Here is a 17,135-nt window from a genome sequence, read left to right as displayed (position 1 = left end):
GCTCTTTGTGAAATGAATGCCCATAAAATGCTTGTTAAAGCTAAAAAAAAAATAGAAGGCACAGCCCACAAGGCCGTCTCTGATCTGGCCTAGTTACCCCCACATTCTTGAACACTGACACATTGAGCAGCTCATGACCGGACACATGGGGCATCTTCTCGGCTCCTTCCTCTTGTCTGCTAGTTGCATCCCTTTAAGGCTCCGCTTGCTGAATCCATTCTACAATGTGGTATTTTCCCCTGCATCTGTGCTCACGTATGACTTTATTTAGTACTTGGATATCATGTTTGGTTAGTTGAGGATCTGTGTGGCCCTCAGCACCCTAAAAGACAATGCTTTATCCATTGTTCATTTTCAGAAATTAGCATAGTGCCTGACATATAACTGTGTCTATGCATACCCATTCTCCCACTTTTTTGGAATAAAACTTGTCACTTCAGAATATCCATGCAGCCCAGGACTAAGAATCTCACAAGCCACCTTGCATCTGGGTGGGGCCATCTAGTCAGCTCTCCCCAGGGTAAGGGATCAGAAGTGACATTTGCTACTTTCAGGCCAAGTTGGTTAAGAACTGGCTGTGCCTTCTTAACTCTCTGCTTCCCTTTATATCAGCTGCATGCAAAAGACTCAAAGATTTGGCAGGGTCACAGGATAGAAGGAACCTAAGTTTCTGAGTTGCTACATGGAGGAAAGCCTCTCACCAACTAGGAACACCCTCTTTAGATTGTTACAGGGCAGGAAATTAACTTCTATTGTGTTAAGCCACTGAAATGTGGGGCTTCCTTTGTTATAGCAGCTTCACCCTGACTTGTACAGATTAATTTTCAAACTGTGTATTTTATTTTATTAAATAATTCTGTGTAACAAGCAATGCTTAGTCCCTCTAATGTCTAAATCTCAAAGCATGGGTATAGGAGAGTAAAGGAAAGGGAATGTGGGCAGGGGAAGGAGAGGGAAGGAAAGAGGAAAAAATGGAGGAAGAGAGGAAGGAAAAAGAAGCTGTATACAGTGAAAAATTGTAGTCAAGCTGCCACCTCAAGCGTAAGCTGCCTATATCCTTATCATCAATCAAGTACACTGTGACAGGTCATTTGCTAACTTTGCTGCTGTATCTGCAATGTCTGAGATTTCCTGAGATGTAGTAGGCATAAACACCGATTTAATCAGTGCTGAATTAATTAATAAATAATAAAATTATGGATTAATACCATGTCTTTGAAAAGGAAAGGGAAAGTTAGTCACTTAGTAATGTCCGACTCTTTGTGATCCCATGGACTGTAGCCCACCAGGCTCCTCTGTCCATGGAATTCTCCAGGCACGAATACTGGAGTGGGTTGCCATTTCCTTCTCCAGGGGATCTTCCCAACCCAGCGATTGAACCCAGGTCTCCCGCATTGAGGGAGGACTCTTTAACAACTGAGACACCAGGGAAGTCTTTGCTTCTCTACAAAATGACCCCAAGAAGTCACACCTCCTATGATACTTAATCAAGCGTAAAATAATTTCTCTCCTCCAGAAGTTTAAAAAACAACACGTAAGATGGTAACATTCATCTGAATGCCTATGATGTTCCATGGGCCTTATGGAATCTGTGTTCCCTGCAAGTGTTCTTCTGAAATATCAGCATATTGCTTGCTGTTAAAGAGCTGATGCTTAATGGTTGGCTCTGAAGTAAATGAAAGGCAGAATTGTTCTCCCTTTCTTATCCTAATCTCCAGAACAAGTTACTTATTATTAAAAGAATTTTTAGGAAAACCTTCAGAAGATATTTTTGGGAAGGGAGAGTGGGGGAAAGAGAATTTTCTAAAACAGGAAAAAAAAAGTAATAATAATCCAACCTTAATATCAAGTAAAGAGAAAAGAGATCGAAAGTAGTGATAAGACCAATTGAATCTACATGCTATGGTCCTATGGTCCAATTATTGCAATATATATATGATACTAAATTTTGCCCAGTCCTGCTAATCAGACAGCAGCTCACTGCGTCTGTTTATCTCCAGGCCATTACCCATTTGTACAGTAAATCTGCATTTCCAGAGATGGCCTAAAATAGAAACCCATGCTGTCTAAATTTGTTTGGGGACATATCAGGCAACAGTTAGAAATTTTTAAATGACCAACTTGCATTCCACTGAGGCACTGAATGAATTTATTAGGAAAAGCTAAAAACTGAATAGTATTTTCTGGAGTAGGCTAAGGTTAGCGCTGCCAGTGAAAATGTGTAACTACCAAGAGAATGGCTATCAATCAGCGCTGATTTTCAAACAGAAATGTGGAAAAAATGAAATTAAATGGGGAAGGGGAATGTCTGTTTTCCTCTGTATGGCCCTTTCCAACTAGGTCAATGATATAATTAATTCCTCAGGAAGACACGCAAGCTCCCACCACTAAAATTATGATAGAAGATAACAAGTTTTCCCACAAGCCAGAGGGTATTTCTCGGCTGAAGCAACCTTTGATCAGAAGATGGACACGCAGGCTCTGAAAGGGCTGATGCTCAAAGGACCGATATTGTGTGATTGATTGGTTTCTAATAGAGAGTATGGTGCTGCCGTGGGGAAGAGGGCTCTCGAGAGAGACAAGCCCAGCTATTGTTTGGCTGCTCTCATGTTAGCGAGTGCCCTGCGGTAACCCTCATGCTCTGAAATACTCATATTGGTTATTTCAAAGTTGGGTGCAGAATTGTGCTTTCCCGTGTCTGTCACTAATGGCTTGCAGCTGTTGCTAATCTGTGCCTCTGATTTCCTTTGATTACTATGTGTATTGATGCCTGTGGTAAATAGGCATCTGCCAGGTGCCAGCACAATCAGGGGAAAATATATAAAAAGTTCCCTGTTTCAAATTCAATGTGACATTGTGCAAGTTGAGAGGCAGCCATTTAACTATTCAGAGGAAACGGCTTCCTGGGGCACCTCCGGCCTCCTGGCCAGGGACATTCCTCCCATTTCTCCCCCCGCCCACCCCATGAGGCTGGTTTTCTTTACCATGGTTTTCGGCCACAAGGAGAGGGTTTCCTTCTTGTAGCCCGAGACATCAACAGAGAGGAACATCTAAGATGGGTGGTCCAGACCCAAGTTTCTAGAGAGCACCTCACCCCTCAGCTGATTTGAGGCTTAAAGCACCTTACCTGGACCGTGAACTGCCCCCAGACATTCTCCACGACCACTCTCCTGTGCTTTCCTCTCAGGAATACACCTTTCTCAGGAAGGGCTCTGAGTCACCTCACCTTCTCTTTTGGGAGAACCCTGGTGATAATCTGGAGGAAAACCAAGCAAGAGGAAGGCTTTCAGGGGAAAGATGCAAAACTCATCAGGATCAAAAAACCAACACCTGCAGGTACAAGGGAATGTAGCTTCTCTGGAGTACTTTCATCTTGTTTTTTGGTTCTAAAGGGAGGTACAGACAGAAGTAGAGTAGAGTTAACCCATTTCTTACTCTTACACAGGAATGTTGGAGAGTAACACTGAAGAAAGAAAGGAGCCTCTGGTGTCCCCAGGTAGGAGTTTTTCTCCAGGGCTTCCTCGACCCTCCTTTACTACAGCAGTTAAGAATGATGATTTTATCACTGCCAGGAATAGAGGGGAAGGCAGGTCTGCTCCGGAGTTAGCTGTTAGGTTGCAAAGTTGGGCACCCCAAGGAAGGGACCAAGAAATTTAGGCTGGCCAAATGACGCAAAGAACATTGAGAGGAAAGTCCATGAGATCCTCAGATATATTGATATTAAATAAGTCATTTGAACCTTATAAAAATCTTATATGAAAATGAGCATCTGACGGATTCTTATCATTTCTGCCTGGGCAATTTTAAAACCCAGACTGAGGGTGGGTCATTGATTTACAAGTAGAGTTCAGGAATGTTTGGTCTTCTTCCATCAAACTGGAACAAAGTGCCCACTCTAGACATTTAATCCCTGTAGCTTCAAAAACCCACCAGTAATATAGTATGTGGGCTTCCCTGGTGGCTCAGTGTTAAAGAATCCACCTGCCAAGCAGGAGACACAAATTTGATCCCTGAGTTAGGAAGATCCCCCTGGAGAAGGTAATGGCAACCCACTCCAGTATTCTTGCCTGGAAAATCCCATGGACAGAGGAGCCTGGCAAGTTACAGTCCATGCGGTCACAAGAAAGTCAGACACAACTTAGCAACTAAATGATGACAAAGACAGTATGATTCAACAATAGATAAAAATAGAACATATATGAAAGAGGACCTCATACCTAAATCAGAAGAAATGATCTGAAGAATTTAGTAAATGCCTGTTACCCCAGTGATTAAGGGAAATGGATGCATCCCTGTAATCATCTGGACATTGATTGTAAGATTCAGAAAGAAACCTCTGGGACTCCCCTACTGGCCCAGTGGCTAAGACTTCATGCTTCCACTGCAAGGGGCTGTGGTTCGATACCTGGTCGGGTAATTAAGATCCCACATCCCAGGCAGCATGGTCAAAAAAATAAATAAATAACAAAAAAAAAAAAGAAAGAAAACTCTGAGTCGAGCAAAGTACAAGACTGATAATAAGGGTGAGTGAAGTCGCTCAGTTGTGTCTGACTCTGTGACCCTGTGGACTGTAGCCTACCAGGCTCCTCCCTCCATGGTATTCTCCAGGCAAGAGTACTGGAGTGGGTTATCATTTCCTTCTCCAGGGGATCTTCCCAACCCAGGGATCAAACCCCGGTCTCCCACATTCCAGGCAGACGCTTTAACCTCTGAGCCACCAGGGAAGAAGATAATAAGGGTATATAGCTAATAAAAAGCAAAAGTAAGAATCAACATTCTTAGAAAGATATTTTATCATTCCTTGGATATTCAGACAACGAATCCTTCAAAACTATTTGACCACACTGCATTTTATTTTAAGACAACAGTAAAAAAACAAATTCCTCAGATCCAAACTGGAAGCAAGTCAACATCTACACGGGTCCTGATGGAATGAAAAGAGGAAAGACTTTAATGAAATACAGAATATGCTGCCAAGGAGACTGACTGAAGGTAAAGACATCAAAGAGTTTTGACTCCGCTGCTGCCCTTTTAATCCAAGTTTGAACAAGTATGTAAAAGCATTTCTCTTCTCATTGACAGTCAGAAAAGAGATGGAATGAGATGAGGTGTAGAATTGATAATCATCCAGAAAACCAGTAAAAAATAAATTAAAAAGGGCTAGTTAGGGACATGTATGTCTTTTAATGCCAATTCACACAGCCACATTCCCACCATCCCCATTCCCCAAAGGAATTCAATGTCAGGCACAGCATCCTCTTGGCCTCATAAACTAACCTGCATGGCAGAGAAATATTTGGTTTTCCATCTCCTTGATATGACCTCTTGCAATTACCAGTAATCTAAGTAGTGGGATTTAAATTGCTACCACACATCTGAACACATTATATTCCAGAAAGATCTGTAAAAGGAAATGTCCCACTGGAGCTCCATCAAGGGTCTACGTCCTGCTCAGGCAATGAGGGTTGACCTGAATCCTTGGACAGCAAGGGCTAACCACAGCCAAGTGAAGTGATCAGTTGGGTCTTTTGTCCATCAACTTCCCTGCTCCATCCTAAAGAAAGCTCTTAGTAACTTGGAGGAATCAGAAATTACAAATCTACTATATGCAAACTTGAAGTTGTGACCATGAGTGTTGCTTTCATTATTGGGTGAAAGTATAAGATATCATGGAGAAGGCAATGGCACCCCACTCCAGTACTCCTGCCTGGAAAATCCCATGGATGGAGGAGCCTGGTGGGCTGCAGTCCATGGGGTCGCTAAGAGTCGGACCCGACTGAGCGACTTCACTTTCACTTTTCACTTTCATGCATTGGAGAAGGAAATGGCAACCCACTCCAGTGTTGTTGCCTGGAGAATGCCAGGGACGGGGGAGCCTGGTGGGCTGCCGTCTATGGGGTCGCACAGAGTCAGACACGACTGAAGCGACGCAGCAGCAGCAGCAGCATAAGATATCTAATGTTTAGTGTTGATCAGTTTCACATTTAATTCAGGCCATTGGAATGGCAACTGCCACTTTTCCAAATATTTGAACAGGAGTTTTGCGAGTGGGTTCCCAAATAATAATGCAAGGAAGTTATCAATGTGAGCTGCTCTGCAAATTAAAATAAAATAATTGAAGCATAAAAAGAATTGGGAAAAAATGCTGAATATTTTATGCTCCCTTTTAAAGATTCCTAAAATACACTACTACACAATAGACTCTGAGGAATCCTGAAGTTCAATAAAATTTAATCTAGAATTTTCTAACTTTATTTGATGAGAAAATTACTTTATACAGATAATGCCTATAAATACATGAGACAGTGTTTCATGTTCATGCTGTCTTACTATATCCATCTGTCTACATCAAACCAGACATTTTATTATTTACAAATTGGCAGATGTAGGGAGTACTTCTATAACAGATTGTTATCTATATAATTTGGTATATAAAGTAGCCATCATACCTAATTAATAAACCTTGGCAATAATCAAGATGAGACAAAAATCACTGTTCAGTCAAAATCCTGTGGCATGATAAGTTAACTAGGGGTCTTTCTTAATTGCTTATAATATATTTTATGAAATATTTCATTTGTATTAATGAAAGTAGGAAATGTTATGATTTTTGCCACACAGAAATGTGATCTCAGGGAAATTCTACAAGTGTTTCATAATAACATTTATCTTCTACGTCCTCACCTCCCAAAATCTCTATGTAAGTATATACTGATGAGTTTCAAAGAACTTCCACGTGAAAAGCATGTGATAGATATTGAGGGGCCTCATTCCGTGCTTTGCTGCTGCTAAGTCACTTCAGTCGTGTCCGACTCTGTGCGACCCCATAGACAGCCTCCCACCAGGCTCCCCCGTCCCTGGGATTCTCCAGGCAAGAACACTGGAGTGGGTTGCCATTGCCTTCTCCGTCATTCCTTGCTTTGGAGCTTGTCAAATTCAATAGATAAGACACGATAACTGTGCTAATGCTTCAAGACATAAACCTGTAAATGCTGTAAAAGAATAAAAGAGGGCAAGCTCCCAACTACAACTGGGAATATCAGGCAAAGCTTCATGAAGTGGATGTCATTTCAGCAGAGCCCATGAGAATGTGTTGATCATTAATAAATAGAGATGAGGGGAGGACAAGAAGAGTGTTACAGCCTGACAAAGAGAAATATCAGGAAATGAAAGAGAAAGTTGCATTCAGATTATTAGGTCTTGAATACTAGGGGGCTTCCCTGGTGGCTCAATTAGTAAAGAATCTGCCTGCAGTGTGGGAGACCTAGGTTCGATCCCTGGGTTGGGAAGATCCCTTGGAGAAGGGAAAGGCTGAATACTAGGTGTGGGCGTCCTCGGTCGCTCAGTCGTGTTTGACTCTTTGTGACCCCATGAACTATAGCCCACCAGGCTCCTCTGTCAATGGGATTCTCCAGGCAGGAATACTGGAGTGGGTTGCCATGCCCTCCTCCAGGGGATCTTCTCAACCCAGGGATCAAACCCAGGCTTCCTGCATTGCAGGCAGATTCTTTACTGTCTGAGCCACTAGGGAAGCCCAATACATATGTATATATGTACACATACACATACGTACTATTGGAAAGATACATGAAGTGGCTCACAGAAAATTTCAAAGGAAATTTTGAAGAATAAGGATCTAATAGGCCAACTGAGCAGGGGACGCTACTGTCTCATCAGGAGGGATCAAGCCTCCATTTTTTCTATCCTCTACCACTCAAATCAAGATTCCTAGTCCTAGAACAGACAGCATGGCTTCACACACCCATCTCTTAGCTAGAAAAAGGCAGGGCTCCCTGATCAACAGCACATCTCAGGCAGCATTTCTTACAAAGATGTCAAGGTGGTACTATGGCAAAAGAGAAAAAAAACAGAAAAGTGCACTGCATGGAGTCAATATGCATTTCTACCAAAAAAGAAGAGAGAGAGAGAAAAGCAAAAGGGAGCAAAAAAAACCATGGACATTGACATACAACATGAATCCAGTCACGATCCCAGAAACTGGAATATCTTCACATTCACACCTTTTGATTATCTTAAGAAAAGATTTTTCCATAACTTATTATTGACTCTGAAGGACTCCTCATCAGATTTGGAGGATTTTTTCCTATCAATAAGAATGTGACAGGATCATTTTGTCTTGTTCTTACATTTCATAAAAATTAAAATGAAATGGAACAAAGGGTATTGTTGACCTTATGCTTGAAATAAGCCAACAGTATACTAAAATGCTAATGTAACCTTAGGAGATGTGAATTGGAAAATTAAGTCCAAATGACAGGAAGTATAGTCCCAGTGCTTTCTGTGCTATTTAGATGGAGTACTGTTTTCAATTCTGAGTTTTATAATTTAGAAAGGATGCAGCTAATTAAGAGTATGCTCAGAGGACATGAGAGTATAGCAAGGAAACCATCAGAATAACAATGATGAGAAAAGGGAACAATTTATATATAGAGGAGAGGACCTGGGAAGTAATGGCAGTGGTCTTGAATGTACTATACTGTAAGGTAAAGAAAAACTAAATGTGTACCTCAAAGATCTAGAATCTAGTTCTTACTCTTTTTCTATCCTGCAGTGTGACCTGGGACAAGTTGCTTAGTCTCTCTGGGTCTTGATTGTCACATCTATAAAAGGAGATGATATGCTGTAGCCAGGGGCAAGAATTTTAAATAGACCCAGGTTCAAGTCCCATTTTCACTTATTATTGGTTGTATGATTTTGGTCTGAGCTTCTATAAAATAAAAATAAATAAAGATGAAATCTCCCTCACAGTTTATTTTCACAATAAAATAATGCAAATAAGATGCCTGGCACAGTGCCTGACACACTGCTGCTGTTTAGTCACTAAGTTGTGTCCAACTCTTTTGTGGCCCCATAGATTGTAGCCCGCCAGGCTCCCCTGTCCATAGGATTTCCCAGGCAAGAATACTGGAGTGAGTTGCCATTTCCTTCTCCAGGGTATCTTTCACACCCAGGGATCAAACCCACATCTCCTGCTTGGCAGGCAGAATCTTTATCACTCAGCCACCTGGGAAGCCCATCTAACACACACTAGATCATAAATTTAGAGTATTCAATTATCAACAAATGGTAATTGCACTATTCAGTAGTATGCTGCTGCTGCTGCTGCTGCTGCTAAGTCGCTTCAGTCATGTCTGACTCTGTGCGACCCCATAGACGGCCTCCCACCAGGCTCCCCTGTCCCTGGGATTCTCCAAGCAAGAACACTGGAGTGGGTTGCCATTTCCTTCTCCAATGCATGAAACTGAAAAGTGAAAGTGAAGTCACCCAGTCGAGTCTGACTCTTAGCGACCCCATGGACTGCAGCCTACCAGGCTCCTCTGTCCATGGGATTTTCCAGGCAAGAGTACTGGAGTGGGGTGCCATTGCCTTCTCTGATTCAGTAGTATGAGTCTAGGAAATATCTGGAGTGCCAAGAAATAAGCAACAGAGTTTCCTGTCTTGCCATGGGACCAGTTGGTTGAAGCTGTAGGTAGGTGGATTTTTCTCTGATTAAAGAAATAACTCTAATAGAACAAGAGAAAAAGCTGACTTGTGAAGTAGCAAGATTCCCAACACTGCAAACAGTCAAAAAGGACAAGATGAGCATCAACTGGAGAAACTACAAAACGACTTCCTATATTTTATATGAGTATATAAGTATATGAATTCCCTTACTGATCCAAACATCTATGAATTTCAGCTGAGCGCAGTACTAAGCACCTCCATAGTTTATAATATTAATGTACCACTGCCCTCTAGTGTGTAACCTAAGAAGATAAAATCATGGATACACACACAAAAAAGAAAAAAACTGCATAAGCATCATGCAAAATTATTTTTATTTGCAAAAGTTATCTCACTAATCATTGAGTAGAACCTTCTCATTTTCAGATGCAAAAGCTGAAGATAGAAAGCAAAATGATTAGCCCAAAATCTGCTGCAGAGCTTAAACTAAAACACTGGCCCGATCACTCTCTGGTCAGGATTCCTCCCGTTACATCACATGCCTGGCATTGCAGGCCAGAGGCAGGTCTTCCCTGGAGAGCATCACTTATTGGAACCGAAAGTCCTTGGTTCTAGCTATCTAACAAGTTTCCCTTAGCACCACAAGCCCAGTGCGTCCTCAATCACAAGTTCAAACCGTTACGACTATTTTGCTGAAAAAACAATGGTTAATGAGGCCCTGTTGACAAGAGCGGTCCGTTATCAGCAAGCTAATGACCACTCAGGCCGCCACAGGGATGCCAGCCTACAATTAGATCTGCAGTGATGTACACACAGAAAGGGACTCGAGTTATAATTAAACCTGATCCTTTGGTTCAATCGCTCATTAGGGAAGAAAAGAAAACAAAACACAGACCTCACAACAAGAAGGCCTAAAACTAATACTTTGGTCAAGGGATGAAATTCTAGGCCATTGATTCATTAGTCCATGTCCACGTACATCTCTGAGTGAGGACTTAAGCTTATATTCTTATTCAAAATATTTCGCAATGGAAGAGGGATTGTTTTAAATCTTTTGTTGCTGTTGTTCAGTCGCTCAGTCATGTCTGACTCTTTGTGACCCCGTGGACTGTATCCCACCAGGCTCCTCTGTCCATGGGATTCTCCAGGCAAGAACACTAGAGTGGGTTGCCATTCCTTCTCCAGGGGATCTTCCCGACCCAGGGATCATACCCATGTCTCCTGCTTGGCAGGCAGAGTCTTTACCACTGAACCACCTGGGAAGCCTGTTTTACATCTTTGTGATTTTAAAAATCATGGCACATCGGATGGTGGATGATCTTTTATTTTCTTCATTTTGCTTATGAGTACTTTTCAGTGGTTTTCACCATAAACTGTATCACTTGTGTAACTAACCATATTTAAAACATACTAGATCTTGGCAAGATATCATCAAGTGATGAAAATACCTATATATTAAATACCAGAACACATAAGAAAACAAATCTTTCATAATTAGGAGACAGGACACTCTGTTGAATGGCAATGTGATGTAAAAACACAGCCTGAGTTCTGGCTTCTGGAGACCAGAGTTTGCGCAATAGCTCTGCTAGTTAATGCCTTTGAGACTTTACACAGACATTTAAAATCTTTAAGGAGGATGATTGTGATTAAATGAAACATCTTAGGTAAAGATCCGAGCAGATGGCCCCAAAAAAGTGATTATTAACTGTGGGTTTCTTCCTCTTCCCCATATTCCCCTGTGTTACCATTTCTTTTTTCCCGTAATTCCAAGAATATGTCTAAATCTAAAAAGAAAGATGCCTCACTAAGAAAGACCTACCTACTTAAAGCCCTGGATTGCCAAGAAAAGTAGTAAGAAGAGGTGGACAAAGAGAGGTAGGTGTTAATTGCAAAGAAGAGGAAACAGCTTGCACTTGAGTTTTAACTCTCTGGAGTATTGAGAGGTGAAGAAAAAGCAAGAGAGAGTGGAGTGAGTGAGATTACAAAAGACTCGTTCTCTTCATTTCTTCCCATTTAGTCCCCTTCCTTCCTTATCGCCTCTTTTGGATTTTCCCAGGGAAATAAATGATGAGGGACTTTCTTATCCCTGCCCGTTTGCTCTGCATCTGCAACCTCTCTTTGCTCCTTAATAAGCCTGCCTCCTGTTCCTGGGCTTCTGAGTCAATTTCACCAGCCTCTGGAACAATGTGTCATAAATATTCTTTTCATTACATTTTACCTTCTCACACAGTCCTTCAATCTGTTCATGTCTACTAGTGTTTTATCCATCTGCCTAAAAGCATTCTTAGGTTTCCTCTATACTTAATATTCAATCCTGTACGTTTTTTAATTGCCACATTCTCCTTTCTGGGTAACAGAAAGGAGAAGCACTGTGAAGAATACATAATTTTTTAAAAACTGGTTCCTATGCTCAAGGGGCTTATAATTCAGTTGAGACAACACTTCTACTTCACTAGAAACAGTGGTGATCAGTAAAAGGCAGTACATATTTAAGTCCTAAACTGTGTTGTGAGACTCTTGAGTTTCTGTTGTTTGCAGGGTGCGGGAAGAGGAGTTCCCTGAGGTGGTATGGTTAGCCATGACTTGAAGGATGTATACAATCAGAATACTACACATGGCAATTACCCAATAAGTGTTTGTTATTTTGGTTCTGATTTGATTTGAAGTGAAATTTAAAATCAACTCTACTCCAATAAAAATTAATTAAAAAAAAAAAAACAACGAAACAGAGTGTTGCAAAACCCCATCTGATATCTAACATCTTTTTTGAAAACAAGTTGAACTTTACAGCAAAAGCTGGAAAACATAGCATGGATTGAAACCTTGATCTCAAAAGTCAGCAAACCTTTTCTATAAAGGACCAAGTAGTAAACAATTTCAGCTTTGTGAATTATATGACCTCTGCAGCTGCAGATGTTTGGTTGCTAAGTCATGTCCAACTCCGTGCAACTCCACGGACTGTAACCCACCAGGCTCCTCTGTCCATGAGGTTTTCCAGGCAAGAATACTGGAGTGGGTTGCCCTTTCTTTCTCCAGGGGATCTTCCCCAACCCAGGTATCAAACCTGAGTCTTCTGCTTGGCAGGCAGATTATTTACCATTGAGCCACATGGGAAGCGTATGGCCTCTGAAACAGCTCCTGAAGTCCACTGTTATAGCACTAAAGCGGCATGAATAATACGTGCACAGGTGAGTGTGCCTGTGTTCCAATAAAGCTTTATTTACAAAAACAAGTCACAGGCTGGACTGGCTCTGTTCTGCAGTTAGCTAATCCCTGGACTAGCTAGCTGCTCCTACAGACTGCTAGAACTCTAGAATTCTTTGACTCTGAGGTTTGAATCTGGAGACCTATCTACCCAGAATCATACCCAAAATCGATAGGAACCTCAGATTTTTAGGAAGACTCCAAAAGCAAACAAGAGAAAAAAACAGCAATTTGATGGTGAGTAATGAACAGAGATGAACCAGTTTACAAGTTTTTGATCGAAGACTTGTAATTTAAACTCCTCCCAATACAATATGGCCTTCCAGACAGATTCAGAGAGTCCCGCGCTAAAAAGAAGAGACGTCTTAGCAGCCACAGGTAGGAGGTGAGCAGGTGATTAGTGAGTTTTGTATCCTTAGCTCTGGCTTGTTCCTCTGCGGTCAATTACACAGCTGGTTACAAGTGTGTGTTTGCACCTGTTCAAGCCTTTAAACATGCTGATCTCATATTAATTAAACAACTCCTTAGAAGCAGGTTAGAAAACAAATTAGACCCTGCCATCCTCTGCCCGTCCCAGGCGTCCCCTGGTGGCCCTTCATCTATTAGGGATCACAGGTAAGGAGCAGGGTTTCTTTGTAATTAGGGAGGGGCTCATTGTCCTCCATCAATTAATGCTGCCACCGTTTAGTGAAAACAGTTGTTGCTACACAACTCAGATTAGTGACTAATTAATAAGGGCTGATTAGCTAAGCTCCCTCACAAGGTAGGACAGACAACAGCTCCCTTCCACATGGACCACGGATTGAGTGATCTTTTGATTGAGTGATCAAAGCAGTGACATGAGCAGTCTAAAGCGAAAGACAGGCATGATAAGGATCCTCATCGTTCTAAACACCTTAGGAGACAGCTGTTCATCCATAACCAGTACATCTACCAAACGGAGCATTTTCAAACGACTTACATTATCGAGGCTCTCTGGCTTGGAATCAGTTAAAAAGGGAGGAAACTAAAACCCTGACAGATAAATGTGGGAGGTAAAAAAAATTGACTGTGTATATATAGGATACCCAGTATACTATAGAACATGAATCCTTACCCATTTCAACATCCCTATTGATATTTTTAAATGTTATTTTTATTAGGAGCATGAAAGAGTGGACTGAGATTTGGATAGTTTTATCAGTTACAGATCAACCAAAATGTTCATGTCCTATCTCAGCAGTTATTGTGGCAAGTCATAATTATCTGCCTATATATACATTACTCAGGCACACAAGCAAGACTTTGCTACTGAGAGTCAATACATTGATAAATTGCACACAAGGCACTTTCCTATATGAATCACTAAATAAATTACCATGATTAATCTTTCATTTTTGAAACTCTATGATGCTGAAAAGCAGATGGTTTGTAGCAGGTCTGTCATCCATTCTCTTCCTTTACCAGGGGGCCTCCCAGCAAATAAAAAGAGAAATATATATTCATTGACACCAACTATATACCAGCATTGTGCTGGGCACAGCAGCTTACTTTCTCTGGGGTAGACCTCACGCTGTGAGAGGTAACATAGGAAAAATGCAGACCTTCACGTGTATAGTTGCAAAGAGCAGCTGAACTTCAAGTACTCTAAACACAGACACTTAAAATTCTCTATTCCTTCGATCACTCAGGCTTCTATGTGGATTTTTTTTCTCTATCAGTTGTCATTATTATCCTTTAATTCTTCCTTTTCTTTCTTCATCTTTAATACCTTAGTCACATGCAGTTTTTCTTTTATTATTCTTTGCCTATCTGTTTGGGTTTTTTTTTTAATTTATAATATCCATATAAACATGGGTGTGAGGATACAGGTACACTAATACACTGCTAGAGGAGATGTGTGAAAAGGTGAAAGTGAAAGTTGCTCAGTTGTGTCCCACTCTTTGCAACCCCATGGAGAAGTCCACGGAATTCTCTAGGCCAGAATACTGGAGTGGGTAGCCTTTCCCTTCTCCAGGAGATCTTCCCAATGCAGGGATCGAACCCAGGTCTCCCTAGTGGAGAATAATTTGAAAATATGTTGAGCCAGCATTTCTATTCTTAGGAGTTTAGCCTTCAAAGGCAGTCCCATACAATGCAAAGTTTATAAGTAAAAAGGTGTCAACAGCACAAATTTCCTTCAATACCAATATGACTAAATAAATTACGGTTTATTTACACAAAGGAAAACTATACAACCATTGAACACAATGATATATAAATAATGTGCTCATATAAAAAGATGCTCAAGAGATACAGCTAAGTAAAAACGGAAATTGCAAAAGAATGTTATTTCACTGTAATACAAATAAGGATAGCAATTATGGCAACAATAACATAAAACATGATTATACATTCAAGAAAAAGAAAAGAAGGTATCAAAAAATCTCTCAAATGGCTGATCATGATCATCTCTGCAGAATGGTACTATAATAATAAGGACTTTCACTTTCTATGTTATTTATTAAATAAGTTAATGTTTGTAAATTATTAAAACAGATTAAACATAGTATTGTATCAGTTCAGTTCAGTCCCTCAGTCATGTCCAACTCTTTGCGACCCCATGAAGCGCAGCACGCCAGGCTTCCCAGTCCATCACCATCTCCCAGAGTTCACTCAAACTCATGTCCATCAAGTCGGTGATGCCATCCAGCCATCTCATCCTCTGTTGTCCCCTTCTCCTCCTGCCCCCAATCCCTCCCAGCATCAGAGTCTTTTCCAATGAGTCAACTCTTCGCATGAGCTGGCCAAAGTACTGGAGTTTCAGCTTTAGCATCATTCCTTCCAAAGAAATCCCAGGGCTGATCTCCTTCAGAATGGACTGGTTGGATCTCCTTGCAGTCCAAAGGACTCTCAAGAGTCTTCTCCAACACCACAGTTCAAAAGCATCAATTCTTCGGCACTCAGCCTCCTTCACAGTCCAACTCTCACATCCATACAGGACCACAGGAAAAACCATAGCCTTGACTAGATGGACATTTGTTGGCAAAGTAATGTCTCTGCTTTTGAATATGCTATCTAGGTTGGTCATAACTTTTCTTCCAAGGAGTAAGTGTCTTTTAATTTCATGGCTGCAGTCACCATCCACAGTGATTTTAGAGCCCAGAAAAATAAAGTCTGACACTGTTTCCACTGTTTCCCCATCTATTTCCCATGAAGTGATGGGACCAGATGCCATGATCTTCGTTTTCTGAATGTTGAGCTTTAACCCAACTTTTTCACTCTCCTCTTTCACTTTCATCAATAGGCTTTTTAATATTGTATAGAGTTCATTAAATAAAACAAAAATAAAAATATATAATGTAGTATTATGCATGTTCAGTTCAATTCAGTTGCTCAATCAAGTGCGACTCTTTGTGACCCCATGGACTGCAGCACGTCAGGCCTCCCTGTCCCTCACCAACACCCAGAGCTTACTCAGACTCACATCCATTGAGTTGGTGATGCCATCCAACCATCTGATCCTCTGTTCCCCTTCTCTCAACCATCTGATCCCCTTCTCTCACTTTCAGTCTTTCCCAGAATCAGGGTCTTTTCAAATGAGTCAATTCTTCACATCAGGTGGCCAAAGTATTAGAGTTGCACCTTCAGCATCAGCCCTTCCAATGTATATTCAGGACTGATTTCCTTTAGGATGGACTGGTTGGCTCTCCTTGCAGTCCAAGGGACTCTCAAGAGTCTTCTCCAACACCACAGTTCAAAAGCATCAATTCTTCACCACTCAGCTTTCTTTATGGAAATTAAAAGACGCTTGCTCCTTGGAAGAAAAGCTATGACCAACCCAGACAGCATATTAAAAAGCAGAGACATTACATTGCCAACAAACGTCCATCCAGTCAAAGCTATGGTTTTCCCAGTAGTCATGCATGGATGTGAGAGTTGGACTATAAAGAAAGCTGAGCACCGAAGAATTGATGCTTTTGAACTGTGGTGTTGGAGAAGATTCTTGAGAGTCCCTTGGACTGCAAGGAGATCCAACCAGTCCATCCTAAAGGAAATCAGTCCTGAATATTCGTTGGAAGGGCTGAAGCTGAAACTCCGATACTTTGGCCACCTGATGCGAAGAGCTGATTCATTTGAAAAGACCCTGATGCTGGGAAAGATTGAAGGTGGTATGATAAGGGGATGACAGAGGATGAGATGGTTGGATGGCATCACTGACTCCATGGACATGAGTTTGAGTAAATTCTGGGAGTTGGTGATGGACAGGGAGGCCTGGTGTGCTGCAGTCCATGGGATCACAAAGAGTCAGACATGACCGAGCGACTGAATTGAAATGAACTGAACTGAAAAACTCACAGGCTAGTAAAGTAATACTCAAAATTCTGCAAGCCAGGCTTCAGCAATATGTGAACCATGAACTTCCTGATGTTCAAGCTGGTTTTAGAAAAGGCAGAGGAACCAGAGATCAAATTGCCAACATCTGCTGGATCATGGAAAAAGCA

General features: G+C 41.4%; 1 long non-coding RNA gene across 2 annotated transcripts; it reads left to right on the top strand.

Moving 5' to 3' along the window:
- Window positions 1-3,205: 3,205 nt before the first annotated feature.
- LOC129645491 (uncharacterized) lies at window positions 3,206-12,167 on the top strand. 2 transcript variants are annotated; one of them, XR_008711376.1, is made up of 4 exons: window positions 3,206-3,336; window positions 3,446-3,496; window positions 4,862-4,992; window positions 12,007-12,167. It is a non-coding gene; the product is annotated as an uncharacterized LOC129645491 (long non-coding RNA). The 2 variants fall into 2 exon arrangements; XR_008711375.1 differs by lacking the exon at window positions 12,007-12,167 and adding an exon at window positions 8,573-8,704.
- The last annotated feature ends 4,968 nt before the right edge of the window (window positions 12,168-17,135 follow it).

The sequence above is a fragment of the Bubalus kerabau genome, chromosome 3, assembly GCF_029407905.1.
Source record: "Bubalus kerabau isolate K-KA32 ecotype Philippines breed swamp buffalo chromosome 3, PCC_UOA_SB_1v2, whole genome shotgun sequence".
Classification (NCBI taxonomy): Eukaryota; Metazoa; Chordata; class Mammalia; order Artiodactyla; family Bovidae; genus Bubalus; species Bubalus kerabau.
Note: the sequence above shows the minus strand (reverse complement) of the source record. Positions and strands in the feature narration are given on the sequence as shown.